Source organism: Nomascus leucogenys, chromosome 20, assembly GCF_006542625.1.
Source record: "Nomascus leucogenys isolate Asia chromosome 20, Asia_NLE_v1, whole genome shotgun sequence".
NCBI lineage: Eukaryota > Metazoa > Chordata > Mammalia > Primates > Hylobatidae > Nomascus > Nomascus leucogenys.
Window position 1 is genome coordinate 37,244,575 of NC_044400.1, and position 27,645 is coordinate 37,272,219.

The window sequence follows — 27,645 nt, forward strand, 5'->3', positions numbered from 1 at the left end:
GCTTGCAGTTCCCTAGACTTGACATTTCTCGAAATCTGTGTCTTTCACATGCTCTTCCAATTGTCTGGAAAATCTTTCCCAACCTCAGTCTGCCTGTGGTACTCATGTTCACCCCACAAGAACTGACTCCATCTGTCCCTTCTCCATGAAAATTTCTCTGAATCTCAGCACTTTGGGAGGCCGAGGTGGGTGGATCGCCTGAGCTCAGGAGTTTGAGACTGCCCTGGGCAACATGGTGAAACCCCGTCTTTACTAAAATACAAAAAACTCACCAGGTATGGTGGCACACGCCTGTAATTCCAGCCGCTCTGGAGGCTGAGGCAGGAAAATTACTTGAGCCTGGGAGGCAGAGGTTGCAGTGAGCCAAGATTGCACCACTGCACTCCACCTTGGGCTACAGAGTGAGACTCCATCAAAAAAAAAAAAAGAAAAAAAGTAAGTTTCCCTGGTAAGGGCTCATGCCTTGGCACTGAGGGCATCTTGCAAAACTCAAGGATGCCACTTGGCATAGCAGATAGAAAATAATTGTGATATGAGGCAAGCCTGAATTGGATTTATGGCTCTATTGCATATTGGTTTTGTGATTTTGGGAAAGTCATTTAATCTCTCTGAATTTTAGTTTCTTTAGGGATTAATAGTACCTTTTCCAGGGAGCTGTTATTAGGATGAGACAACGACCAGAACATAGCAAGAATTCATTAGTGCTCTCACCACCCTTCCTCCGTTGCAGCTCTCAGTATCCGAATGGCAATCGTGCATCTTCTCATCAGCCTGTGAATTGCTTCCCCTTTCATCTTTGGCTCTGCAGTATTCAGTGTCACTAGTGAAATGTGTGAAATGAATGAATCGACAACTGATCCTTAATACCTAATGAGACAAGTGAATGAATCCTTTTGTTCATTTTATGGCCAGAAAGATAGTGTAATTAAGTAATAACAACTGGCAAAAAAGAGAAACTCCACCTATACTTTGTCCTTTTCTCAAGTAGCATCTAAAACTTTTTCCTTCTGATTAAAAAATTATCACTGAAGGATCTCTTTGAATGTGTCTCGAATTTTATATAAGCAGATGATCACAGCTCAGCATAATATTAGATTATATGATTTTAAAAATTGGTTCATAGTTTTATAGTCTTGGAATATCTATCTATCTGTCTGTCTGTCTGTCTATCTATCTATCTATCTATCTGTCTATCTATCTAGGTATCTATCTACCTACCTACCTACCAATCTGTCATCTTCAAATATATTTAGGCCGCTTTCTTGAGGCTAATTTTTTATTCCATTCTTTCATTTTTTTCAAGATACCAGTATTCCCTGGTGTATTGGGTCCAGGTATTTATGATTAGGAGAAGAAATGATTCAGTGGCAGCTCCCCAGGATTTTGAATTATGAGATATGAAACTAGAAATGGCAACTTAGGTGGATTGTTTGAGAACACTGTGTATTACTGCTTCTGTATCAACTTCTCTTCTCCTTTGTTCATACTTTTTTAATACACATTTCAAGCACTATGTATTGGTGAACATTTGAACCCAAATCATATAACAATAGAAGATGCCATAGTTGGAAAGGCATAAAAGGTCATTCTAAATGTGTGAACAAGTTAGAGAACTACAAAATTAGAGATCATCATTGCTATATTGCAGACAGACTTCATTGCTTTTCACAGAAATTAAGCCATAGATAACAATGACAGGTTGAAATAGGTCATGATTTCTAAAAATAATGTCATGTAAATTACCTATGTAAATACATTAAAATATGAATTATTTGAAAAAATGAATAGTAGGTCCTCAGAATAGCCCTACACATAAGTATATAATAAAAGCATGAGTTCAAGAGCAGAATGTTAATGAAGCTCCCTGTCTTGGTTTCTTTAATAAGATTCTTCTATTCTGCTTTCTGGAACTATTATGTTCCCAATGTAAACTTTGTACCAAGTTAAAAGTAAGGCCCCTTTTGCCCCATTTTTCTGTCTTCCTGGCTCTCTAGTCCTAGGAAGTTAAAAAGAGTCAGAAAATCCCATCTTTTCTTCTATGAAGTTTGGGAGAAATGTCAAATAGGCTATAAAGTGTTGCACTTGATAATCCAAGCATCCTTCTACTGATAGTAGAGTCTTATTATCCTTCCTCAGATATATGCAATGATGAAAATAGATAATGAGAAAGCATGCACCCAAGTAACTCTTTGAGTGTATAAGGGCTGATTAAGTTGAAAGAAGATTGCCAGGCGAGGTGGCTCATGCCTGTAATCCCAGCACTTTGGGAGACTGAGGCAGGCAGATCACTTGAGGTCAGGATTTCAAGACCAGCCTCGCCAACATGGCAAAACCCCGTCTCTATTAAAAATACAAAAAGTATTCGGGCATGGTAGCGCGTGCCTGTAATCCCAGGTACTCGAGAGACTGAGGCAGGAGAATCACTTGAACCCAGGAGGCAGAGGTTGCAGTGAGCTGAGATGATGCTACTGCACTCCAGCCTGGGCAGAAGAGTGAGACTCCATTAAAAAAAAATTGCAAGGTATCTACTAATCTAAAAAATGCACAGCCTCAGTTCTCAAAGAATTTATGTTGTAGGATCATGTCAGTTCCATATATAATTTGTTTATCACAACTGCACACTGTTACGTAAAGGAAATGCACAACTTGAGATATTTATTTTGGCTAGAAAACTGAGAAACATTAATAGAGGCAATTTGTGAACTGTCTTTTCAAGGAGGTCTTTAAATGGAATGTATTCATGATAATGTTAATGCAGGGCTACCTAGAGACAGAGGGAAAAATTAAACAAGTTTTTTTTTTAACTTAACTTTTGGACTCAGCTATTAAGAAAGCATTTAAAAGTAAAGTCAAATTCAAATCTTTCTATCCTGTGAGCTCTGCCTCTCATCTCTGTCAGGCTGAAACTCCATCAAAGACTGGCGGTCACATGAATGGAGTGGAAAATATTCTCTAGTTTATTTGTTTGTCTATTTTTTCTTTAATGTTCCAACAAACATAATAAGCTTAATATGAAAATTAAAAGCAATCACATGTAATTCTCAATATCAGAGTAGATGAGAGTGGCTGCCTTCTCACCAATACCCAGAATGCATTGCAGCTTTCCCAGCTGCCCTTGCACCTTCTCAATAGCCATGTGACCAGCTTTGGTGACTGCTGTGTGTCAATGAAGGGAGTATTTTCCCCTTTCCCTAGCTAACATGCAGATGTGGTGATGAGCTCTTTTTGGCCACAAAAGCCATGCCATAGTGATTGGATAAAAGAAAAATAGAAGATACCCAAGCACTGACCTCCCTGTAAAGCTATGCTGCCTTAATAACTTGTTCTATTATGTGACTGGGAAATAGTCTCTTTTCTTCTCTAAGCCACTCTTATTTTGAACTTCTATCACAGCCACCAAACCTGTATCTTAACTAACACAAAACTTTGTACCTGGAAGAGGAGCTGAACAGAAGAGAATCTGAAATGCGTGGCATTTACTCAGAATTCCCCAGCATGGGCCGGGCACGGTGGCTCACGCTTGTAATCCCAGCACTTTGGGAGACCGAGGCGGGCGGATCACGAGGTCAGGAGATCAAGACCATGGTGAAACCCCGTCTCTACTAAAAATACAAAAAATTAGCTGGGCATAGTGGCGGGTGCCTGTAGTCCCAGCTACTCAGAGAGGCTGAGGCAGGAGAATGGTGTGAACCCGGGAGGCGGAGCTTGCAGTGAGCCGAGATCGCGCCACTGCACTCCAGCCTGGGTGACAGAGCTAGACTCCGCCTCAAAAAAAAAAAAAAAAAAATTCCTCAGCATGTGACAGTGATAAAGCTGATGAGTTTTGCTAGGCCATGGACAAATGTTTGTTAAAACCATCTATGATGTCATGGAAGGTACAGCACATGGCATCTGAACCTCTAACTCCAAAGAACATGGAGGAAAACATTTCAAGTGTTTGGTATAAGATGCTTGCTTCTTGCTACTTTTAGTAAAGGCTCCAAGAGAGGAACTCAAGCTGGAGCTAACCAACATAAAACAGGGCAGGAAAGGACTATAACTACACTAAGAAGACTCTCTGCCTGTGGCTTGAGATTGAAGTTGGCTAAAGTCTGGGAGGAGCTTCACAGTAAGCCTGCCAACTACTTCCCTACACTGATGCAGCTGGAAGAAGTGGATCTGAAGAGCCTGCCCTAGCAGGAGATAAAATTGTGGCCCCAAGCCAAGGCAGCCAAACAATGAATATCCCTAATCTGAAAATCTGAAATCTGAAATGCTTCAAAATCTGAAAGTGTTTAAGCACTTACATGATGCTCAAAGGAAATGTTCATTGGAGCATTTCAGATTTCAGATTTTCAAATTAAGGATACTCAACTGGTAAGTATAATGCAAATATTCCAAAATCTGAAAAATATTCAAAATCCAAAATACTTCTGGTCCCACGCATTTTCAATAAGGGATACTCAACAAGTATTTTAAAAGATCAAAATAAGGGTAAGAGAATATGGATATTTAAGCTTATGGTTCTTTACATGGAACAGTTGAGGCCATTAAAAAATGTCTAAGACGTAGGCAGTGGAAAGCTGAATTCAAGAAAAAGTCTCAGAGCTGAGGAAACAAAGAACCTATGAGGTTAAGGTGTTAGATGAGCCAACCACATGAGTGTGAAAGGGAGGCCAAATGAGAAAATCATGTTGCTTGGGTGGAAAGGAAGTTCTGGAATAAATGTGGCAGTTGTTAGAAGACATTATAGTCAGAAGACATTATAGTCAGAAGACATTATAGTTAGATGGATAGACAGTAAAGAAGGGGCTTTTGTATTAAAATAGAGGAATAGTGGTTGGGAATAGGAAATATGGAGCTAAAATTATGCCAACCCACTTCTATTAAATAAATTCTATGACACCTTAGCCTTTGGGAAAATGACTAGCCTTCAGTGGAGCACATGTCAAGGGAAGCAATGTCCCCACAGAGATAGCTGAATTTTAATTAAAGCAAAGAAATGGAGTCGATGTCCTCTAATGAGGTTTCCAGAAGTCACACTGAAAATATTTGGGAGGGAGGGAATATTGATTCAGAAGTAAAACACAGAACAGTATGGAGATAAGACACTGGAGAGCATAAATGAGTCGAGTTTTCAAAAAAATAGAACAAAATTTTTTGAAGTCAGTTGCCTATTATCTTCCCTCATAGTTCTTAGGGAGATATAACTAAAGGCCTCCAAAGAATTTGTGTCTGTCCATAGGGTACAAAATAAATTTATTTCAAAGATCTCCTCCTCCCACAGTTGATTATTTGACTTAGGGCAAAAGACTGAATGTAAATAATAGCGAAACTGTCTCTGATATTATTGTAAGGAATAAAATAATTTTGCTTTGTAAATAAAATAGAATATTTTCTAGAGAGAACTGACCCAAACTCAATTTTAGGACTGGTCCTGAAATTCAGAAATGCCTTTCCCATATTGCCTAACTGTGCCTTTTTCACTGGAAATAAAAGTGCAGCCTTCATGGAGCATGCCTCCCCAGAGATCAGTGAAATCAATGAGAAATGCAACGTTCATTTGTCAGTAAAGACATGTGAAGTTTGATGGGTTTCTTGGGACTGGACAGCTAGCTAAAGATTCTAAAGAAAAATTAAGTGGGGCACAGAAACCAAAAATCTCAAGAGATCTTTGAAGAAGGAAACATGAAAAATGGGACAAATTTAGAGAACTGTTGCTGGCATAGATGTTAACTTCCAGAAGAAGATGGAAATAGACTACCATACAAAACAAAAAAGACAGAAGAGAATATTAGCACTCTGTTGCAAAGGAGAATAGGTATGCTCAACTGGTAAGTATAATGCAAATATTCCAATATCTGAAAAAACCCCAAATCCAAAATACTTCTGGTTCCATGCATTTTGGATAAGGGATACTCAACAGGTAAAATGAAAGAGTTATATTCTTTTTGTGGTAGTAATTCCACTTTTCAGGGGCAAATACATTTTGATTATTTTATCACCTTTCAGTGAGTTGTTTTTGTTCTTTAGCCAAGGATGTACGTTTGAGGTAAGAAGTAAAGCATAAAGTATATGATTTTTTGTGTGTGTTTTTATCTTGCTATACCCGTAGGGAATGTTTAATTCTGCCTTGGAAGTGGCCAAATTTGAAGGTGCTGTGATTCAAACTGTCATCGAGATAAGGCAGCAGATCAAGAAAGCGCTCCAGGCTCCAGAAGGAGCCTTCCAGGCCAGCTTTGAGTATAAGCTGCTAATGAGCAGTGAGTGTCTTGAGTAGTGTTCAGGGCAGGGTGTTACCATTCGTGCTTGACTTCTAGCCAGTGTGACGAGAGGCTGGAGTCAGGTCTCTAGAGAGTTGGGCAGCTCCAGCCTTAGATCTCCCAGTCTTATGTGGTGTGCCCATTCGCCTTGTGTCTGCAGCCCCCTGGCCACACCCAGTAACAGTTCTGGGATCTATGAGACTAGCTTCTTTAGTGAGCTTTCCCTTCAAATACTTTGCAACCAGGTAGAGAAGTTTGGAGTGAAGGTTTTGTTCTTTGTTTCTTCGCAATATGGATATAAATCTTCTTTTGAAAATGTTAAAGTAAATTACCTCTCTTTTCAGATCCTGTCTTCATGTGAACTTGGTATCCTGTTTCCATCCCAGCCTTCTATAACCCAGTAACATCTTTGTTGAAACCAGTGGGTGAGAAAGACACCTGGTCAGGAATGCAGACCACAGGACAACTCAGGCTCACCCACGGCATCAGACTAAAGGTGAACAAGGAGTCTGTATAAAGTACTGGTGGTGTGTGTGTTAGTGGAGATGCAGCCTGTGCTCTGCAGACAGGGAGTCACACACTTTTCTATAATTTCTTAAGTGCTTTGAATGTTCAAGTATAAAGTCTAACATTAAATTTGATTGAACGAGTGTATATTCATGGAATATTTTGGAATGGAATACCAAAAAATGGTAATAGTGGTTCTTTCTTGATTGAAGACAAACTTTTCTTCTTTAAATTTTATTTTATATATTTGAGGTTGACCACATGACCTTAAGGATACATACAGACAGTAAACTGGTTACTATAGTGAAGCAAATTAACATGTCTACCATCTCACAGTTACATTTTTTGTGTGTGACAGGAACAGCTAAAATCTACTTATTTAACAAAAATCCCAAAGACAATACATTTTTATTAACTATAACCCTCATGATGTACATCAGATCTCTAACTTGATCATCCTATATGTCTGCTACTTTGTATTTTTTTAATGTACATCTCCCCATTTGCTATTGGTCATTTCCTATTTGGCTCATTTTTCAACTGGGTTGTTTTTCTGTTATTAAAAGAGTTCTTTACTGATTTTTGGACATTAACACTTTATCAGATATGTGATCTGCAAATATTTCTTCCAGTCTGTAGGTTCTCTTTTCATTTTGTTCATTGTTTCCTTTGCTGTGCAGAAGCTTTTTAGTTTCATGCAGTCCTCCTTGTTTGTTTCCATTTGTAGCCTGGCTTGTGGTGTGATATCCAAAAAACAATTGCCAAGGCCAATGTCAAGAGGCTTTCCCCGTATGTTCTCTTCTAGGAGTTTTACAGTTTCAGGTTTTATTTGGGTCTTGGGTCTTGTATCTGTTTTGAGATGATTTTTGTGTATGGTGTATGATCAGGGTCCATTTTTATACTTTTGCATGTGAAAATCCAGTTTTACCAGCACTATTATTGAAGAGACTATTTTTCTTTCCATTGTGTTGTCTTGTTTGCCCTTGTCAAAAATTAGTTGACAGTATATGTTTGGATTTATTTCAAAGGTCTCTGTTCCGTTCCATTGGTTTATATTTTTTGTTTTTAAGCCAGTATCATACTGTTTTGATTACTATAGCTTTGTAATACAATTTTAAATCAAGAGGTGTGGTGCCTCCAACTTTTTCTTTCACAGTAATCTGTTGGCTGTTTGGGGTTTTTTGTGGTTCCATATGAGTTTCAGGATTGGGGTTTTTTTTGTTTTTTGTTTTTTTTGAGATGAAGTCTCACTCTGTTGCCCAAGTTGGAGTGCAGTGGCACAATCTTGGCTCACTGCAAGCTCCACTTCCCGGATTCAAGCAATTCTCCTGCCTCAGCCCCCGAGTAGCTGGGACTACAGGCACATGCCACTATATCTGGCTAATTTTCGTAGTTTTAGTAGAGACAGGGTTTCACTATGTTGGCCAGGCTGGTCTCCAACTCCTGACCTCGTGATCCACCTGCCTTGGCCTCCCAAAGTGCTGGGATTACAGGCGTGAACCGCAACGCCTGGCCAGCATTGTTTTTCTCTGTTCTGTGAAGAATGCCGTCAGAACTTTGATGAGCATTGTACTAAATCTGTATATTTGCTTTGGGTAGTGTGAACATTTTAACAATATTAACTCTTCTGATCCATAAACATAGGATATCTTTTCATTTGTTCATGTCTAAATTTCTTTCATCAATGTTTTATGGTTTTCAAGCGTACACATCTTCCATCTTCTTGTTTAAATTCATTCCTAAGTATATGTTTTTCTTTGATGCTATTGTAAATGAGATTGTTTTCTTGATTTCTTTGTCAGCTAGGTTATTTGTATATAGAAATGCAACTGATTTTTATATGTTGAGTTTATACTTTGCAGCTTAACTGAGTTGATTTAGTAGTTCTCAGAGTTTTTTGTGGAACGTTTGGAGTTTTTTACATAAAAGGTCTTGTCATCTGCAAACAGAGATAATTTTACTTCTTTAATTTAGTTGCTTTTTTTTTCTCGTCAGATTGCTCTTGCAAGTACTATGTTGAATAAAAGTGATGAGACTAGGCATCCCTATCTTGTACTCAATCTTAGTAGAAAAGCTTTCAGTTGTTCCCCACTGACTATGATGTAGGCCATGGGTTTCTCATAAATGGTCTTTATTATGTTGAGGAACTTTCCTTTTATACATAAACTATTAAGAGGTTTTATCAAGAAAGGTTGCTAAACTTTGTTAAATGCTTTTTCTGCATCAATTCAGGTGACCATATGGTTTTATCTTTCATTTTGTTAAGGTGATATATCACATCGATGATTTACATATGTTAAACCAGCCTTGCATGCCAGAGATAATTCCCACTTAATCATGATGTATAATCTTTTTGCTGTGTTGTTGAATTCTACTTCCTAATTTTTTTCCTGACCGGCCATTTATATATATATATATATTTTTTTTTATTACACTTTAAGTTCTAGGGTACATGTGCACAACATGCAGGTTTCTTACATATGTATACATGTGCCATGTCGGTGTGCTGCACCCATTAACTCATCATTTACATTAGGTATATCTCCTAATGCTATCCCTCCCCCTCCCCCCACCCACAACAGACCCAATGTGTGATGTTCTCCTTCCTGTGTCCAAGTGTTCTCTTTGTTCAATTCCCACCTATGAGTGAGAACATGTGGTGTTTGGTTTTTTGTCCTCACGATAGTTTGCTGAGAATGATGGTTTCCAGCTTCATCCATGTCCCTATAAAGGACATGAACTCATCAATTTTATGGCTGCATAGTATTCCATGATGTATATGTGCCACATTTTCTTAATCTAGTCTATCATTGTTGGACATTTGGGTTGGTTCCAAGTCTTGGCTATTGTGAATAGTGCCGCAATAAACATACGTGTGCATGTGTCTTTTTAGCAGCACGATTTATAATCCTTTGGGTATATACCCAGTAAGGGGATGGCTGGGTCAAATGGTATTTCTAGTTCTAGATCCCTGAGGAATCGCCACACTGACTTCCACAATGGTTGAACTAGTTTACAGTCCCACCAACAGTGTAAAAGTGTTCCTATTTCTCCACATCCTCTCCAGCACCTGTTGTTTCCTGACTTTTTAATGATGGCCATTCTAACTGGTGTGAGATGCTATCTCATTGTGGTTTTGATTTGCATTTCTCTGATGGCCAGTGATGATGAACATTTTTTCATGTGTCTTTTGGCTGCATAAATGTCTTCTTTTGAGAAGTGTCTGTTCATATCCTTCGCCCACTTGTTGATGGGGTTGTTTTTTTCTGGTAAATTTGAGTTCATTATAGATTCTGGATATTAGCCCTTTGTCAGATGAGTAGATTGCAAAAATTTCCTCCCATTCTGTAGGTTGCCCGTTCACTCTGATGGTGGTCTCTTTTGCTGTGCAGAATCTCTTTAATTAGATCCCATTTGCCAATTTTGACTTTTGTTGCCATTGCTTTTGGTGTTTTTAGACATGAAGTCCTTGCCCATGCCTATGTCCTGAATGGTATTGCCTAGGTTTTCTTCTAGGGTTTTTATGGTTTGGGGTCTAACATTTAAGTCTTTAATCCAACTTGAATTAGTTTTTGTATAAGGTGTAAGGAAGGGATCCAGTTTCAGCTTTCTACATATGGCTAGCTGGGCAATGTCAACTTTGTAAATTAACTGAGACCTGTGTCAGATTTTGGGGGTTCACAAACTATACTCCAAGGATATAGTAAGCAAAACATCATAGATCTGGTACAAAAACCATGACACAAAAGCCAATGGAACAGATTAGAGAAGGTTGTAGGCTGCACTCCTACAACCATCTGATCTTTGACAAAGTCTATAATTAGAAGCAATGGGAATGGACTCCCTATTCAATGAATGGTACTAGGATAACTGGTTAGCCATATTCAGAAGATTTAAAATGGACAACTTCTTTCCAACACATTAAAAAAGTCAACTTAAGATGGATTAAAGACCTATAGGTAAAACCTAAAACTATAAAAACCCTAGACAAAAGCCCAGAACATAATATTCTAGACATAGGCAATAACACAACCTACTCATCTGACAAAGGGCTAATATTCAGAATCTACAATGAACTCAAACAAATTATAAGAAAAATACAAACAACCCCATCAAAAAGTGGGCAAAGGACATGAACAGACACTTCTCAAAAGAAGACATATATGCAGCCAAAAAACACATGCAAAAATGCTCATCATCGCTGGCCATCAGAGAAATGCAAATCAAAACCACAATGAGATACCAGCTCACACCAGTTAGAATGGCCACCATTAAAAAGTCAGGAAACAACAGGTGCTGGAGAGGATGTGGAGAAATAGGAACACTTTTACACTGTTGGTGGGACTGTAAACTAGTTCAACCATTGTGGAAGTCAGTGTGGTGATTCCTCAGGGATCTAGAACTAGAAATACCATTTGACCCAGCCATCCCATTACTGGGTATATACCCAAAGGACTATAAATCATGCTACTATAAAGACACAGGCACACGTATGTTTATTGCAGCACTATTCACAATAGCAAAGACTTGGAATCAACCCAAATGTCCAACAACAATAGACTGGATTAAGAAAATGTGGCACTTATACACCATGGAATACTATGCAGCCATAAAAAAGTGATGAGTTCATGTCCTTTGTAGGGACATGGATGAAACTGGAAAACATCATTCTCAGTAAACTATTGCAAGGACAAAAAACCAAACACTGCATGTTCTCACTCATAGGTGGGAATTGAACAAAGAGAACACATGGACACAGGAAGGGGAACATCACACTCTGGGGACTGTTGTGGGTTGGGGGGAGTGGGGAGGGACAGCATTAGGAGATATACCTAATGCTAAATGACGAGTTAATGGGTGCAGCAAACCAACACAGCACATGGATACATATGTAACAAACCTGCACATTGTGCACATGTACCCTAAAACCTAAAGTATAATAATAAAATTTAAAAAAACAAGGATTTTATGATCAAGTTTCCAATAGCTATTGCAACAAAAACATAAATAGACAAGTGGGACCTAAGTATACTAAGGAGATTATGTTCAACAAAAGAAACTATCAGCAGAGTAAACAGACAACCAACAAAATGGGAGAAAATATTTGCAAACTATGGATCTGACAAAGGTCTCATATCCAGAACCTGTAAGGAACTAAAAAAAATTTTTAAGCAAAAACTAAACAACCTCATTGAAAAATGGGCAAAGGACAAGAACAGACACTTCTCAAAAAAGACATACGTGCTGTCAACAAGAATATGAAAAAATGCTCCATTTTAAAAATCACTAATCGTTAGAGAAACGCAAATGAAAACCACAATGAGATACCATTTCATACCAATCACAATGGCCACTAATAAAAATCAGAAAATAACAGATGTTGCTGAGGTTGCAGAGAAAAGGGAAATCTTATACACTTCTGTTGGGAATGTAAATTAATTCAGCCATTGTATAAAGCAGTTTGAAGATTTCTCAAAAAACTTAAACAGAACTACCATTTGGTGCAGCAATCTCATTACTGGGTACATACATAAAGAAATATAAATTGTTCTACCAAATGACACATGTACTTGTATGATTATCACAGCACTATTCACAGTAGCAAAAACATGGAACCAACCTAGAGGCTCATCAGTGGTGGACTAGAAAAAAAAAATGTGTACCGCCTGACGTGGTTGCTCATGCCTGTATTCCCAGCACTTTGGGAGGCCGAGATGGGTGGATCATTTGATATTAGGAATTTGAGAAAAGCCTGGCCAACATGGTGAAACACCATCTCTACTAAAAATACAAAAATTAGCCAGGCGTGGTGGTGCATGCCTGCAGACCCAGCTTGGGAAGCTGAGGTGGCAGAATAGCTTGAACCTGGGAGGCGAAGGTTGCAGTGGGCCCAGATTATGCCACAGCACTCCAGCCTGGGTGTCAGAGTGAGACTCTATCTCAAAAAGAAAAAAAAAATGGTACATATAAACCATGAAATACTGCGCAGCAACAAAAAAAAATAAAATTATGGCTTTTGCAACAAAATGGATGTAGCTGGAGGCTACATCCCACAAATGAAGCAAATTAACACAAAAACAGAAAAAGAAAGTATGTATTATCACCTATAAATGAGAAATAAACATTGGCTCCACATGGTCCAAAACAGGGACCAATAGATACCAGGGCCTGTGTGAGGGTAGAGGGTGGAAAATTGATGAGGATTGAAAAATTACTTATGCCTATCAGGTACTATGCTCACTACCTCAGTGACTAAATTATTTTTTCCATGAAACCCCAGCAACATGCAATTTACCTACATAGCAAAGCTGCACATGTACCCCCTGAACCTAAAATATAAATTAAAAAAGAAAAGAATGAATATCAATAAGATACTTAGCAAACACACAAGTGTTTGGAAATCAAACAACAAACTTCTAAATAATTCACAAAGAAACATCAAAATAAAATTTAGAATACATTTTGAATTGAAAGATAAACATCTGAAGTGCTGAAAGAATAGAAATGGCTTTAGTCTCGAAACTTATATATAAAAACATTGAAATTTCAATCAGACGGTAATTGGTATGTGATTTGATAATCTACTTTAAAGTTTATACAAAACTGAGAACCCGGCTAGGTGCGGTGGCTCACGCCTGTAATCCCAGGACTTTGGGAATCAGAGGTGGTTGCAACACGAGGTCAGGAGTTCAAGACCAGCCTGGCCAAGATGGTGAAGCCCTGTCTCTACTAAAAATAAAAAAATTAGCCAGGTGTGGTGATGGATGCCTGTAATCTTGGCTACTCAGGAGGCTGAGACATGAGAATCAACTGAACCCAGGAGGCAGAGGTTGCAGTGAGCCAAGATCACGCCACTGCACTCTAGCCTGGGTGAGAGAGCAAAGCTTCATCTCAAAAAGAAAAAAAAAAAAATTGAGAACCCAGATAAATATAGCTAACTTTATTCTCCAAGAGAAAAAAGAACGACAGTGAGTAGAGGTCTGCTTCTATAGGCTATCAGATAATCTTATAACCCTGCAGTACTGTGATGGTATGAAGCACATCCACAGCAGTAGTGTGACAGTCAGGTATCAAATAGACAAGAACTTCAAAGAAGACAAATGTAACATTTGAAATCAGTAGAAAGAAGCATTGCTTTGAGAAAGTTGGTTATATTTGGAATTTGAAGAAACAATAAATTTCAAATAAAGAATGAAATAAAAAATAAAATTAATACTACAAGGAAGTTTTTAAAATATTCATGCCTTTTCCTCATGACATGAAATACAAATATCATGAAGTAAAAGACAGACAAATTTTACTAACTAAACAAACTCATTTTTAGCAAACAATTGATAAATACCATTAAAAGACAAATAACAAATTAGAAGAAAATATTTACATGGTATATATAACAAAAAATGGATATTCAGAATGTATAGAGATTATCAAATAATAAAGAACTTGAAAATCCCAGTGGGAAAATGAGCAAAGAATATAAAGAGGAATTTCACAGAAGAAAAAGTATGCATTATGTATTAACAAATGAAAAGTTGCTTCATCTGTGTAATGGCCAAAATGTATGTTAAAATATAAGACAGCATTTCTCCCATCTCATTGGTAAAATAAAAAATACATACGCACTGCATAAATTCATGTCACTTCAGCATTTTTACAATTAATATCACTTTTGTTATTCTTAAAAAGTTGAAAAATTAAATGAGTTAAAAGCAGTATGAGAGAAATTATTGCAAATATGTATATAATATTGTTAGGAGAAATCCAAGTAAGACCCCAGAGGCATAAGTTTAAAATGAAGACTAATCAGTTTATATATATAATAATTTAAAAATATTCTGTACATTATAAAACTCACAAAACAATTAAAAGGCAAAAAAAAAACAAGAAAAAATAATTTCAAAATAAATGCCACAACACAGCCTCCTGTGGTCAAGATTACTCTCCATTCTACTGTGATGTCTAAATAGATTTTTGGGCATCTAGACTAATATTGGGTTTGTATACACCCAGAAAATTCAAGACTAGTAAATGCACCCAACCTTACAACCCTGAAGCCTATTATCACATAGGGGTCTAGTGTAGTTTGCTAAAATGTAATGCACTACCTGTCACAGAATGAGCACTTAACTGATGTTGGGTGTGATGTAGCATAGTAGCAAAAAACTTTAGAATTAGGCCACAATGTTTTCTCTTTTTTTGTTTTTTTTTTTTTTGAGGCGGAGTCTCTCTCTGTCGCCCAGGCTGGAGTGCAGTGGCGCAATCTCGGCTCACTGCAAGCTCCGCTTCCCGGGTTCATGCCATTCTCCTGCCTCAGCCTCTCTGAGTAGCTGGGACTACAGGCGCCCGCCACCATGCCCGGCTAATTTTTTTGAATTTTTTTAGTAGAGACGGGGTTTCACCGTGGTCTCGATCTCCTGACCTCATGATCCGCCCGCCTCGGCCTCCCGAAGTGCTGGGATTACAAGCGTGAGCCACCGCGCCCGGCCAGGCCACATGTTTTTAAGGGCTTTGCACGACCCATTATTTTTTGGCACTTAATTTTAAAAAATCTGCATGCTTATTTTAATTTTGTCATTACTTGCCTTTGTATCCATCTCAGGACACTGATCAAATAATCACAAAAATCACAGAGATGATACTCTGCTAACTAAGCAAGTTTTCTTTTTTTTCTTTGTGAAACCATTCTTAATTTTTTTGGTATTTAGAAATAATTTCTCGTGCTAATTTATTTTTAGTGAAATTTTGCACAGATTCTCCAAATAAAAAACCAAGAATGACCAATTTTATTGGGAAAATACTAAATGTAACAAACTTTATTTTTTGATAAGTGAAGGCTATTTTTCTAATTTTGCTTAAAAATTTTAGGTTTAGCCTTAGGTAATAAAGTTAATAGAATGTTTACTACCATACATAAATTCAAAAGACTTGTTAGTTTAGATTGTCAATTTAATGTTGAACAAAGTTGCTTGAAATTTTCAGATAAAATAACTTTAGGTAAGCTTAAGAAAAGTTTGATTGCATTTTGTTTATAATCTTGTACTTCTGTTTTCATTCTGATTTAGTAGGCTACATCCTTTTTTAAAAAAAATTTCAGGTGGATTGTGGCCATTCCTTTTCCTCTTCAGTCTTATTTGATTGTTCTTCCAGAACAGATATTAACATTTGCAGTGCTGCATCTGGATCAAGCAGTTTGGTTAGAGAAATTTAAACCTTTAAATCACAAAACAGCTTATTTTCAATTGTCATAGCTGACAATGAATCTATGCCTAATGGTGTAAGCAATGTGGATATTGGAATGTCTCTGAGTTTTATATTAATAAATTTAAACAGCTAAACAAGTGACGTAATCATCTGTTGATGTCTGAGATGAAGAGTAAAAACCACATAAAAATCTTCCATAGGGCCGGGCGCGGTGGCTCACGCTTGTAATCCCAGCACTTTGGGAGGCCGAGGCGGGCGGATCACGAGGTCAGGAGATCGAGACCACGGTGAAACCCCGTCTCTACTAAAAATACAAAATATTAGCCGGGCGTGGTGGCGGGCGCCTGTAATCCCAGCTACTCGGAGAGGCTGAGGCAGGAGAATAGCGTGAACCCTGGAGGTGGAGCTTGCAGTGAGCCGAGATTGTGCCACTGCACTCCAGCCTGGGCGACAGAGTGAGACTCTGTCTCAAAAAAAAAAAAAAAAAAAAAAAATCTTCCATAAAACTAAACTTATCTTGGAATTCTTTGTAAAAACAAATTCTGTGAGACGGAACTTTGGAAAGTTTTCCTGTAATTTCTTGAAATCAAATTTAACAGTGCATGGTAGTCTGACCATTCTGCATAATATTTTCTGTATAAAAAACATCACTATTTCAAGGCCAGAGAGCCCCCTTTACACGGCTTGTTAAGAATTATTCAAAATCCAGCATGATTCAAGATACTGATGGATTTTGGGTATTTGAAGAGAATTCCTCTGGTGGCTGAAATGCTTTGAAGATCATTTGTGCAGCCGTCATTCAAGATTAAAGGCTCCCTAGTTAATTGTCCAGTGAGATCACAGTTCCTGTGACAGTGGCAGAAGATGTCCAGCAAGGAGTTAGCAGCAGCCTAGTTGGCTTTTGTTGCATTCTCAGTGAAAGCAGAAACTAATGAATAGCACTCAAAGTAATCAAGTTCCTGCTTTCTTGTCAAAAACTGAAGATGTACTGCTCCAGCTACTTTGGGGCTTAACACTTTCTCCAGCTAAGAAGAGATGTTGACAGCTTCTAGGAACCCATCATCCAAGACTGTGGCACTGAAAAAACACACCTGAGATTTTACTCTGCAAAGTTATTTTCTATTAAATTCACTGCCTTTTTCACATCAGAGTGAATAATGACAATACATTGTAGCTTGGTCATTTTGCACTCTTCATTCTGATTTTCCAGCAACTTGCATTCCTTTCAACTGCTCATAAGTTAAATTTCTCAATGAAGTAATCACAACAGAACTATCTCCTTGGACAGTTTGGAGTTTCCTGAAAAAAACAGATATACCACCATATGATCCAAAAATCCCACTGTTTGGTATATACCCAAAAGAAAGGAAATTAGTATATCAAAGAGATTTCTGCACGCCTAGGTTTGCTGCAGCACTGTTTACAATTACTAATATTTGAAAGCAACCTAAGTGTCCATCAACAGATGAAGGAAGAAAATGTGGTACATATACACAGTGGAGTACTATTCAGCCATAAAAATGAAAGCCTGTCATTTGCAACAACATGGATGGAACTGAAGATTATTATGTCAAGAAAAATAAGCCAGGCACAGAAATACAGACATCACATGTTCTCACTTATTTCCGGGATCTAAAAATAAAAACAATTAAATTCATGTACATAGTAGAAGGATGATTACCAGAGGCTGGGAAGGGTAGTGAGAGAGTGAGACGGAGGCAGGAATTGTTAATGGATACAAAAAACAAAAAAGAAATAATATATAATAAAAACCTACTATTTGATAGCAAACCTGGGTGACTACAGTCAATAATAACTTAATCATATATTTGAAAATAACATAAAGAGGGTAATTGGAATGTTTGTAACTCAAAGAATCACTGAGGGGATACCCCATTCTCTATGATGTGCTTTTTTTCACATTGCATGCCTGTATCAAAACATCTCATGTACTCCATAAATTCTATGTACCCACAAAAATTAAAAATAAAATACAAAAAAGAACCATCTTCTCTCTGTGTAACAAATATTATAGTTTCAAATCCAAGGCCTGAGAGCTGCCCTGAAACAACATACACTCTTTTGACATAATGAGTTTTCTCTTTGCTCTATACATACGTATTTGTAGAAGTTAACATTCTGGAACACTGACTTCCAACACAGCAAGAGGGACAGCCACACATGTAAAATACAATGACAGAGCAGAACTCACAAGTGCATTCTGCTGAAAACGTGAGCAAGCCAAATTCAAATTATTTTTCAAACTCATTGATTTTAGCTACCAAATGGTCTATAGGACATTATCAGACAGAGTTTTTGTAGAATCTAAGATTTAGAAAGTGAACTTGAATGTGACTGTGATCATTGTGCAATAACTGCTGTAAAAACTCAGGTTACTGTTGGCCACATAGGACTACAACACTCTTGTGTTGCCTTGACAAGTTCCTCTAAACGTGGCAGTAAACTTAGTGCCTTTCAGTGTTCTTTTTCCCATAGACTTACAGACAGTGAGAGACACCTGGCTCCCCCACATCACTTCCTTAGCAGCCAAGAACAGCATGTCACCCAGAATGAATTCTGGCTGTGGCAGAAAATGGCCTACACAGAGAGATGTCTGGCATTTGGTAATACCTGGGTGAGAGCTTTCCAAGCTCTTATGAAGTATATGATGCATAAGGTCCATTTCTAAATACTAGAAACATCTTGCTGTGAAAACACATAAAGTCCATAGTTAAGATAATGATGACATGCAGATAAACACGTGGCAATGTAACCACCAGTCTTTTTCAATGACCTTGCACATGGCTGTTACTGTACTGCTGAAGTCCAGTGTCAGCAGTTTATGTTTCCCCATTGTGTCATCAGCCCAATTCGAAGTACCGTCAAAATTACATCTGGAGGTGCTAACAGGAAAATAATCTGAGTAAATCCACATTTGCCATCTCAACTTCCAAAGATTGGTCATCAAACAGTGTGTTTCTGTCTTTCTATATTGGCTGTCATCTTTACTACACTATAGGGGTCTGAGGTTTGTGGAGTGGATATCACAGAGTTCTGGTTGTCCTTGTGAGGTTTGATATGATAAACTTTTTCAAAGAAAGTATGCCTGATTACAGAAATGAGTATTGTCCCCTGACAATCCACATAGAAATCTGGGGCATTCTTCTCTTTACATTTAATAATAGCTTCTGCTAAACTTGTAATGTTCTGTGGGATTGTATCACTTCTTCACCTTCTTGCTCACTTCCCACCTTCTTGCTCAGAGCTCCAATGGGCTCAGAGCAATGTTTGGAGTCCCAATCACCCTGAGCTCAATCTTGCTCTCAACATCATCTTCTCTGAGCTCCATCTTACACTGAGAAGCACCTGCTGCAAGCTCCATCTTGCTTGGAGCTCCTTCTTGCTCCAAGCTCTATCTACTCCAAGCTCCATCTTGCTCAGAGCTCCATCTGCTCCAAGCTCCATCTTGCTCGAAGTGCCAATCACTCCAAGCACTGTCTTGCTGTGAGCAACATCTGCATAGACATTCATCTTACTCAGACCTCCATCTAGTCAGAGATCCATCTACTTTGAGCTCCATCTTGCTGGGAGTTCCAATCACTCCAAGCCCCATCTTGCTGGGAGCTCCAATCACTTCTAGCTCCATTTTGCTCTGAGCACCATGTGGTCAGAGCTCATCTTACTCTGAGCTACATGTGCTCTGAGCTCCACCTTGCTTAGAGCTGTAATCACTGTGGGCTCCATTTTGCTCTGAGCTCCAACTAAAACCAAGCAACATCTCCTCCAAACTCCATCTTGCTTACAGCTCCTTTTTTGCTCAGAGCTCTATCTGCTCTGAGCTGCATCTTGCTCAGAGCTCCAATCGCTCAGAACAATGTTCAGAGTGCCAATCACTCTGAGCTCCCTCTTGCTCTGAGCACCATCTGCTCTGAGCTCCATCTTACACCAGCAACTTCTGCTCCAAGTTCCATTTTGTTTGGAGCTCCTTCTTGCTCAGAGGTCTATCTGATCCGAGCTCCATCTGGTTCAGAGATCCAATCACTCCAAGCTCCATCTTGCTCTGAGCACCATCTGCTTGAAGCTCCATCTGCTCCAAGCTCCATCTTGCTTAGAGCTCCCATCACACTGAGCTCCATTTTGCTCAGAGCTCCATTTACTCAGAGCTCCATTTGCTCCAAGCTCCATCTTTCTCAGAGCTCCAATCACTCCAAACTCCATCTTTCTCTGAGCACCATCTGCTCTGAGCTCCATTTTGCTCAGAGCTCCATCTTGCTCTGAGACCATAGGCTTGGAGCTCCATCACACTCTGAGCAACATCTGCTCCGAGCTTCATATTAATTGGAGCTCCATCTCACCTGGAGCTCCATCTGCTCTGAGCTCCATCAACCTTGGAGCTCATCTTGCTCAGAGGTCCATCTTGCTTTGAGCACCATCTGCTCTACGTATGTTTATAGCAGCACTATTCACAATGGTAAAGACTTGGGACCAACCCATATGCCCATCAATGATAAAACTGGAAAAAGAAAATGTACTACATATACATCATGGAATACTACACAGCCATAAAAAGGTATGAGATCAAGTCCTCTGCAGGGACAGGGATGAAGCTAGAAGCCATTATCCTCAGCAAGCTAACACAGGAACAGAAAACCAAACACTGCATGTTCTCACTCATACGTGGGAGCTGAACAATGAGAACACATTTTAATACTATTATGCCCTCTGAAAATGGTCTCTGTTTCTCTTAACAAAGGATATTTATACTTTGTAATTTTTTTCTCTCTAAAGGATTGTGGCTTCTTCTGTCTGTGCCAGTCTAAGGCACAGGTTGACTACCTCACTTTGAAATGACCCACCCCATGTCCACACATGGTTGGTCCCTCCTGTAAACTGTTTGTTCACAGACTGTTACCACCTGTGGGTCATTTGACGGGAGATGACCTCACATAGCAATGCACCAGGCAAATCAACTGAAAGGATCACTGAAACAACATGTGTTTGCTTATTTCGAAGAATGAACAGGAGTCAGTTGAAGGTGATTAAGTCAGCAACATCTTAAGGTGATGTCAGTAACATCTTAGATGACCAAGAATAATCCTGTGGGCCCCAAGAACATATGACAATATGGACTACACCAGCAAAAATCTCACCCATCAGACAACAGCAAATGACGCTGTGGCTCAAATGTTAAATGTCCTCTCTTGATGTGTGAAAGCACATGACCAGCAGGAGGCAAAAATATTAGGGAAACAAAGGCTTTGTTGCATATCTGTGGACTTCAGTCTCCAGTGAGACACTCAGAGCCTACATCTCCTCTGTTACCACTGCTGTTTTTATAGCACAGAACATTTCCATATATGTTTCATTGCACAAGAAACGTTTCGACAAACATACATCTGATAAAAGGCTGTCTTCAAAATGTCTAAGCAACTAACACTACTTACTAGCAAAAACACAAAAGAGAAACTAATAACCAAACAAAACCTGAATAGACATTTCTACAAAAAAGACATAACATTGAAAACAAGTTTTAAAACTTGAATAACATCACAAACCATGAGAAAGATATAAATCAAAACAACACACATATCATCTCACTATAATTCAAATGGATGTTATCAAAGTGATAAAATGTATTAAAAGAGACACAAATGCTGGTGGAAATTTCCAGAGAATAACTCGTTTGGTAAGAATGTTAATTAGTACACAGTTGGGCACAGTGGCTCACGCCTGTAATCCCAGCATTTTGGGAGGCCGAGGCGGGTGGATCACGAGGTCAGGAGATCGAGACCATCCTGGCTAACACGGTGAAACCCTGTCTCTACTAAAAATACAAAAAATTAGCTGGGCATGGTGGTGGGTGCCTGTAGTCCCAGCTACTCAGGAGGCTGAGGCAGGAGAATGGCGTGAACCCAGGAAGCGGAGCTTGCAGTGAGCCGAGATTGTGCCACTGCACTCCAGTCTGGGCAACAGAGCGAGACTCCGTCCAAAAAAAAAAAAAAAAGAATGTTAATTAGTATACATACTACAGAAACCAGTTGGAGGTTCCTCCAAAAATTAAACCTACAACTACCACTTCATCTAACAATTCTACTACTAAGTACACTTTCAGTGCAAAAGAAATCAGTTTATGCAAGAGGTATCAGCCATCCTATGTGGACTGCAGCACTATTCACAATCACCAAGATAAGGAAGAAACTTACCTGCCCATCCACAGATGAAGGGATAAAGTAACTGTGGGGGACGCACACAAACAGAATAGTCTTCAGCCAGAAAATCAAAGTGAAATTTCATCATTTGGAGCCATACTGTTGAACCTGGAGGACAGCATGGTAAATGACCTAAACCAGGTAGAGAAAGAAAAACATTGCCACATCTCACTCATGTAGAACCCAAAATAAAAGGCTTTATTGCAATAGATCTAGAGAGCACAACAGTGGTTTCCAGAGATTGGAGGGAAGCAGGGGCATGGGCAGGGATCAGAAATAGGTACAAAATTACACTTAGATGAGAGGAATGGATTGTTCCTCTCTGTTCCACAGCACAGTGACCAAAGGTTAACAAAACATCACACTTTTTCACAAAATCTGGAAAAGAAGATTCCAAATGTTTTCACCACAAAGAAATTAACAACTGTTTGTGATAACAGAGACTCTAAATATCCTGATTTTAACATTCCTCTGTGTGTGCATTAACCAAAATGCCCCACTCTAACTCTCCCCATTGTATACTTTTACTACATGGCCAACCTTTTAAAAAATATGTAAATATGCAATGCTAAAATTCATGCAGACCACAAAACACCCTGAATTTCTAAAGCAATCCTGAGAAGTCCAAACTACATTGGTTGTGTCACACTTCCTGATTTTAAATTTCATGGAAAAGCTAGGGACCCCATTTCACACACCGCAGTGGAACAGATTAGAGGACCCAGACATAAACCCACACCCCTAACACCATCTGATCTTCAAAAAAATCCACAAAAATAAGCTTTGGAGAAAGGACTCCCTCCGCTCAATAGATGGTGCCAGGATAAACTGCTAGCCAGTTGCAGAAGAAAAACATTGGGCCCCTGTGTCTCACCCTGTACAGAAATCAACTCAACATGAATGAAAGATGTAAACGCAAGACCTCAAACTATGAAAAGCCTGCAAGAGAACGTGGAAATACCCTTCTTGACAGAGGATTTGGCAGAGCGTGGCTATGCCTAAGACCCCAAAAGCAAGTGCAACTAAAACAATTATTGACAAGTGGGGCCTAATATACAAAAGAGCTGCTGCACAGCAGAAGAAGTTACCAACACAGTAAACAGACAGCCTACACAATGGAGGAAAATGTTCCCACATACGCATCTGATGAAGTCTAATATCCAGGATCTACCTCAAATACATTAAGCAAATAAATCAGAAAAACAAAAACTCAATGAAGAAAGGGCAAGGGGCATGAAAACATGCATCTCCAAAGAAGGTTTACAGCAACCAACGGACAAGACAACATTTCTTTACCTCAGGAATCATCAGAGAAATGCAAAGCAAAAGGCCCATGAGATAGTATTTCACACATTCTGATGAATGACAATTATGACACAGTCCACAAGAATGAACACCAGCAAGGCAGAGGAGGAGGGATGCTGGTCTGCTGTTGGTGCAAATGCAAACTAGTTCGGACGCCATGGAAAGCAATGTGGGGATTTCTCAAATAACTTTCTCGACATCACTAAACCTCACAAAAAAATGTCCATGAAAACCACACTAAGATTCTGTCTCATTCCACTCAGAATGAGTGCTACCAAAAGCAAAACACAAGTTTTTGAAGGTGACATCCAGTGTAGACTTACAGAAAGGTAACACTTAAACACTACTGGTAGGGATGTAAATTAGTATACACACTATGAAAAACAGCTAGAGGTTTCTGAAAAAATTCACAGTACAACTACCATGTCAGCTAACAGCCCCACCACTGGTTCCACATTTAAAGCAGTGGAAGTCCCTAGGTTGAAGACAGCTATCTGCCTTCCCATGAGTACTAAAGCACTCTTAACTGTGGCTAAGGTAGAGAACCAACCTACCTGTTCAAACACAGCTGCAGGGATGAGGAAACTGCTGTACAGATACACCACAGATATGTTTCAGCCATAAACCTTTGGGAAATCCTGCCATCTGCAGCCACATGAAGAAACCTGAAGAACATGAGGTCCGAAGAATAAGCCTGGTAGAGAAAGTCCCATGCCACGTGATCTCAGGCATGTAGACTGAAAAAAGCTTTATCTTCTAGAAGTAGAAAGTTCAATAGGGCTTACCAGAGGCTGCTGGGGAAGTGGAGGCGGTCTCAGGAGGAATCAGTGATGGGGTCCAAAGTTACTCTCAGATGAGAGTGATCAATTCTGGTCTTCTATTCCACAGCAGGGTGACCAGCCTTAACACAAATGTATCATATGTTTCAAAGTAGCTAGAAGGAAAGATTCTGAATGTTGTTACCACTCAAAAATAATAACTATATGAGATGAAGAGATGCTAAATAACCTGATTTTATCATTACTCAACATATACATGTATCAAAATCTTCCTTGTACCTTCTAATTGTATACATTTAGTATATGACAAATAGTGTTTTAAGAAATATAAAGAAACAATGCCAAAATTTATGTGGAAATGTGAAACATCCTGAATTTCCAAAGCTATTCTAAGAAATACAAACCATATGGGATGCATCACATTCCCTGAGTTCTAATTAAATGAAAATCCGTAGTTAACAAACCCATATGTTACTGACATACACAGAGAAACACAGACCAGTGAGCAAAATGAATGTGCTCAATAATAAACAAAAATTTATATGGAATCAACACATTTTTCAAAACACCACCAAAATGACACAACGCGGAAGATTTCCAAAACTAGATATCCATATGCAAAAGAATAATACAGGACTCTTATGGTACTAGATACACAATAATCAACTCAAAATGATTGAAGATTATACACAAAACTTGCAACCATAAAGCTCCTATAAAGACAACCTTGGTTGTGCATATATTTAGGACAACTTGTATGTATGCTGAGGGTTCGCAAAAAGTAAACAAAAATACAAGGGAAAAAAATTATTGACAGTGAACTGCTTTGGTGGTGATTTGTTTTTTCTTGATTAGTAACCAACAGCACAGCCACCAAGAAATTACACACATGTGGGACCACGTCAAGCTGAAGGGTTTGTGCCCAACAAAGGAAACAATAAACAAAATAAAAAGGCACACTAAAAATTACAAGTTTGGGATAAGGGATTATTTTTGAAAAGGTACAAGCCAGTCATACTACCAGCTGGCAAAAAAATAACAAAACAACAGAACAATTGCCAGACAAAAACTGGGCAAATAACTGGATTAGATGATTTTCCAAAGAAGACAGGAAACTGACACAATGTCTACAAAAACGTGGTTAACATTACTACTCATGAGAAAAATGCAGATCAAAACCACACTCAGATCTTATCTCACTCCAATAGAATGAACATTACAAAAAGATCAAAATATTTAAAAAGACAATTCCTGGTATGAATTTCCAGAAAGGGGAACTGTTTGTGGAAACATAAATTAGTATTAACACTATAAAAAACAGTTAGAGGTCTTGCAAAGAATAGGAAAAAAAGAAATACCATATCATCTAGCAGTCCCATTACTGGGTATAAACTCAACCTACCTGTTCATCCACAGATAAAGAGATCAAGAAACTCTCATATACATACACTAGGAAATATTCCTCAGCCATCAAAATAATGAAACAGTGTCATTTAGAGCAACACAGATGAACCTGGAAAACATTATGTTAAATGTAATGAGCTAGGCCTAGAAAGACAAACACTGCATGATACCACTCATGTGAAATCGTAAGATGTTTATCTTAATGAAGTAGAAAGCACAACATTGGTTACCAGAGTTTGGGAGATAGAGGGGGAATGGGGAAGGACTGATTATGGAAACAAAGTTATCTTAACATTAAAGGAATAAATCTGAGGTTCTCCTCCTCAGCCTGGTGACTGGGGTTAACAATATCATATTTTTCTAGAGCAAGAAGGGAGAATTTTGAAAGTTCTCCCCACAAAAAAAAAAACAAAAAAAAAAAAAAAACACCTGGATGAGCAAATAGAGATCCTAAGTACCCTGATTTGATCATTACCCAATCTATATGTATGAAAGTGTACCTCTAATTATGGACCTTTATGTTGTGAAAAAAAGTTAACAGAAATAAATATGTATTGCTAAAAATCACAGGGAACCACAAAAGCAATGAATATCTAAAGGAATCCTAAGAAATACAAAGTGAAGACCCACAATCCTCAATATCAAATTACACTGCCAAGTTGTAGTTATACAGCTGATATATGATACTTGCATAAACTATGGACAAAAACAGGGAGGACAAAAACATGATCAACACAAATATGGACACAATCAACTGACTTTGATAAAGAACACTGCAATGTGGAAGGCAGAGAATGAATACCTTTGAGAAAAATGATATCCAGATGCAGAAGCGCGAAACAGGACCTTATTTTACACGATGTATGAAAATGAACACCCCTCCCCCAAATTGAAGGCAAAACAAAAGACCATAAACCAGACAATGTTTTTAACTAAAACACAGGATGAGCATATATTTTGGGTCACTTGAATCTCTGCTCACCTTTGCAAAGAGGAAAATTAACAAACACCCTGGAAGAAAAACCTCATTGACAATTAAATGCTTTGTCACTGATACATATTTTCTTATATGGGTGACAAAAACTACATGCAAGAAACGCAAAAATAAATATATGGGTCTACGTCAACATGAAAAGTTTCTGCACATCAAAGAAAACTACTTTCCAAATTAAATTTCAGGCCATCATGTAATTCACGAGGAGTTGTCATCTAACATGTACACAAAAAACTCTACAAAGTAGCAAAAGCATCCAATCTAATATTTTGCAAAGAACCTGGACAATTCTGCACAGCCATAAAATCGAACAACAAATAAGAGATAAAGTCCTCAAAATAAACTATTCATTAGAAAACTGTAATTCAAAACCACACACAGATAACCTCACACTTATTGAATATTCCTAGATTTAAAAAAAAAAATAGGGGGGCTGGGAACGGTGTCTCATGCCTGTAATCTCTGCACTTTGCGAGGCCGAGGCAGGTAGATCATCTGAGGTCAGGAGTTTGAGACCAGCCTGACCAATATCGTGAAACCCCATCTCTACTAAAAATACAAAAATTAGCTGGGCATGGTGGTGGGCGCCTGTAGTCTCAGCTACTCTGGAGGCTGAGACAGGAGACTTGCTTAAAACCAGGCAGAGGTTGCAGTCGGCCGAGATGGCGCCACTGCACTCCAGCCTGGAAGACAGAGCAAGACTCCATCTAAAAACAAAAACAAAACAAACCCCAAGCCAAAAATAACAGGAATGCGGGTGTGGTTTTGGAGAAAGGGAAACTCTACACTGTAGGTGGAAATGAAAATCAGGATACACACCATGGAAAACAGCTAAATAGCTGGGGACTCCTCAAAGAACTGAAACTACAGATGTCCCTTGCTCTAGCGAGGTCTCTTTTTAAAGGTGCTGAGGCATCAAAAATAATCCTAGACTCCACCTCAGAGGCCCCTGGGGCTCGGAGGGACCCAGGTCCCGCGTTTCACCGCCAGCTCTGGGCCAAGGC

At 38.7% G+C, this 27,645-nt stretch overlaps 1 long non-coding RNA gene across 2 annotated transcripts in view; it reads right to left on the bottom strand.

The window, feature by feature from the left end:
- The window catches only part of LOC115831865, a 38,986-nt gene extending 14,916 nt beyond the window's left edge, over positions 1–24,070 (bottom strand). Inside the window, exons 1-3 of one of the 2 annotated variants that reach the window (XR_004027355.1) lie at positions 24,019–24,070; positions 22,154–22,291; positions 21,891–21,930 (exon numbers count right to left, since the gene is read on the bottom strand). This is a non-coding gene — a long non-coding RNA (uncharacterized LOC115831865). Of the gene's footprint in view, positions 1–21,890; positions 21,931–22,153; positions 22,292–24,018 lie in introns of those variants that run through there. The other variant, XR_004027356.1, reaches the window with a different exon arrangement.
- Positions 24,071–27,645: the final 3,575 nt, after the last annotated feature.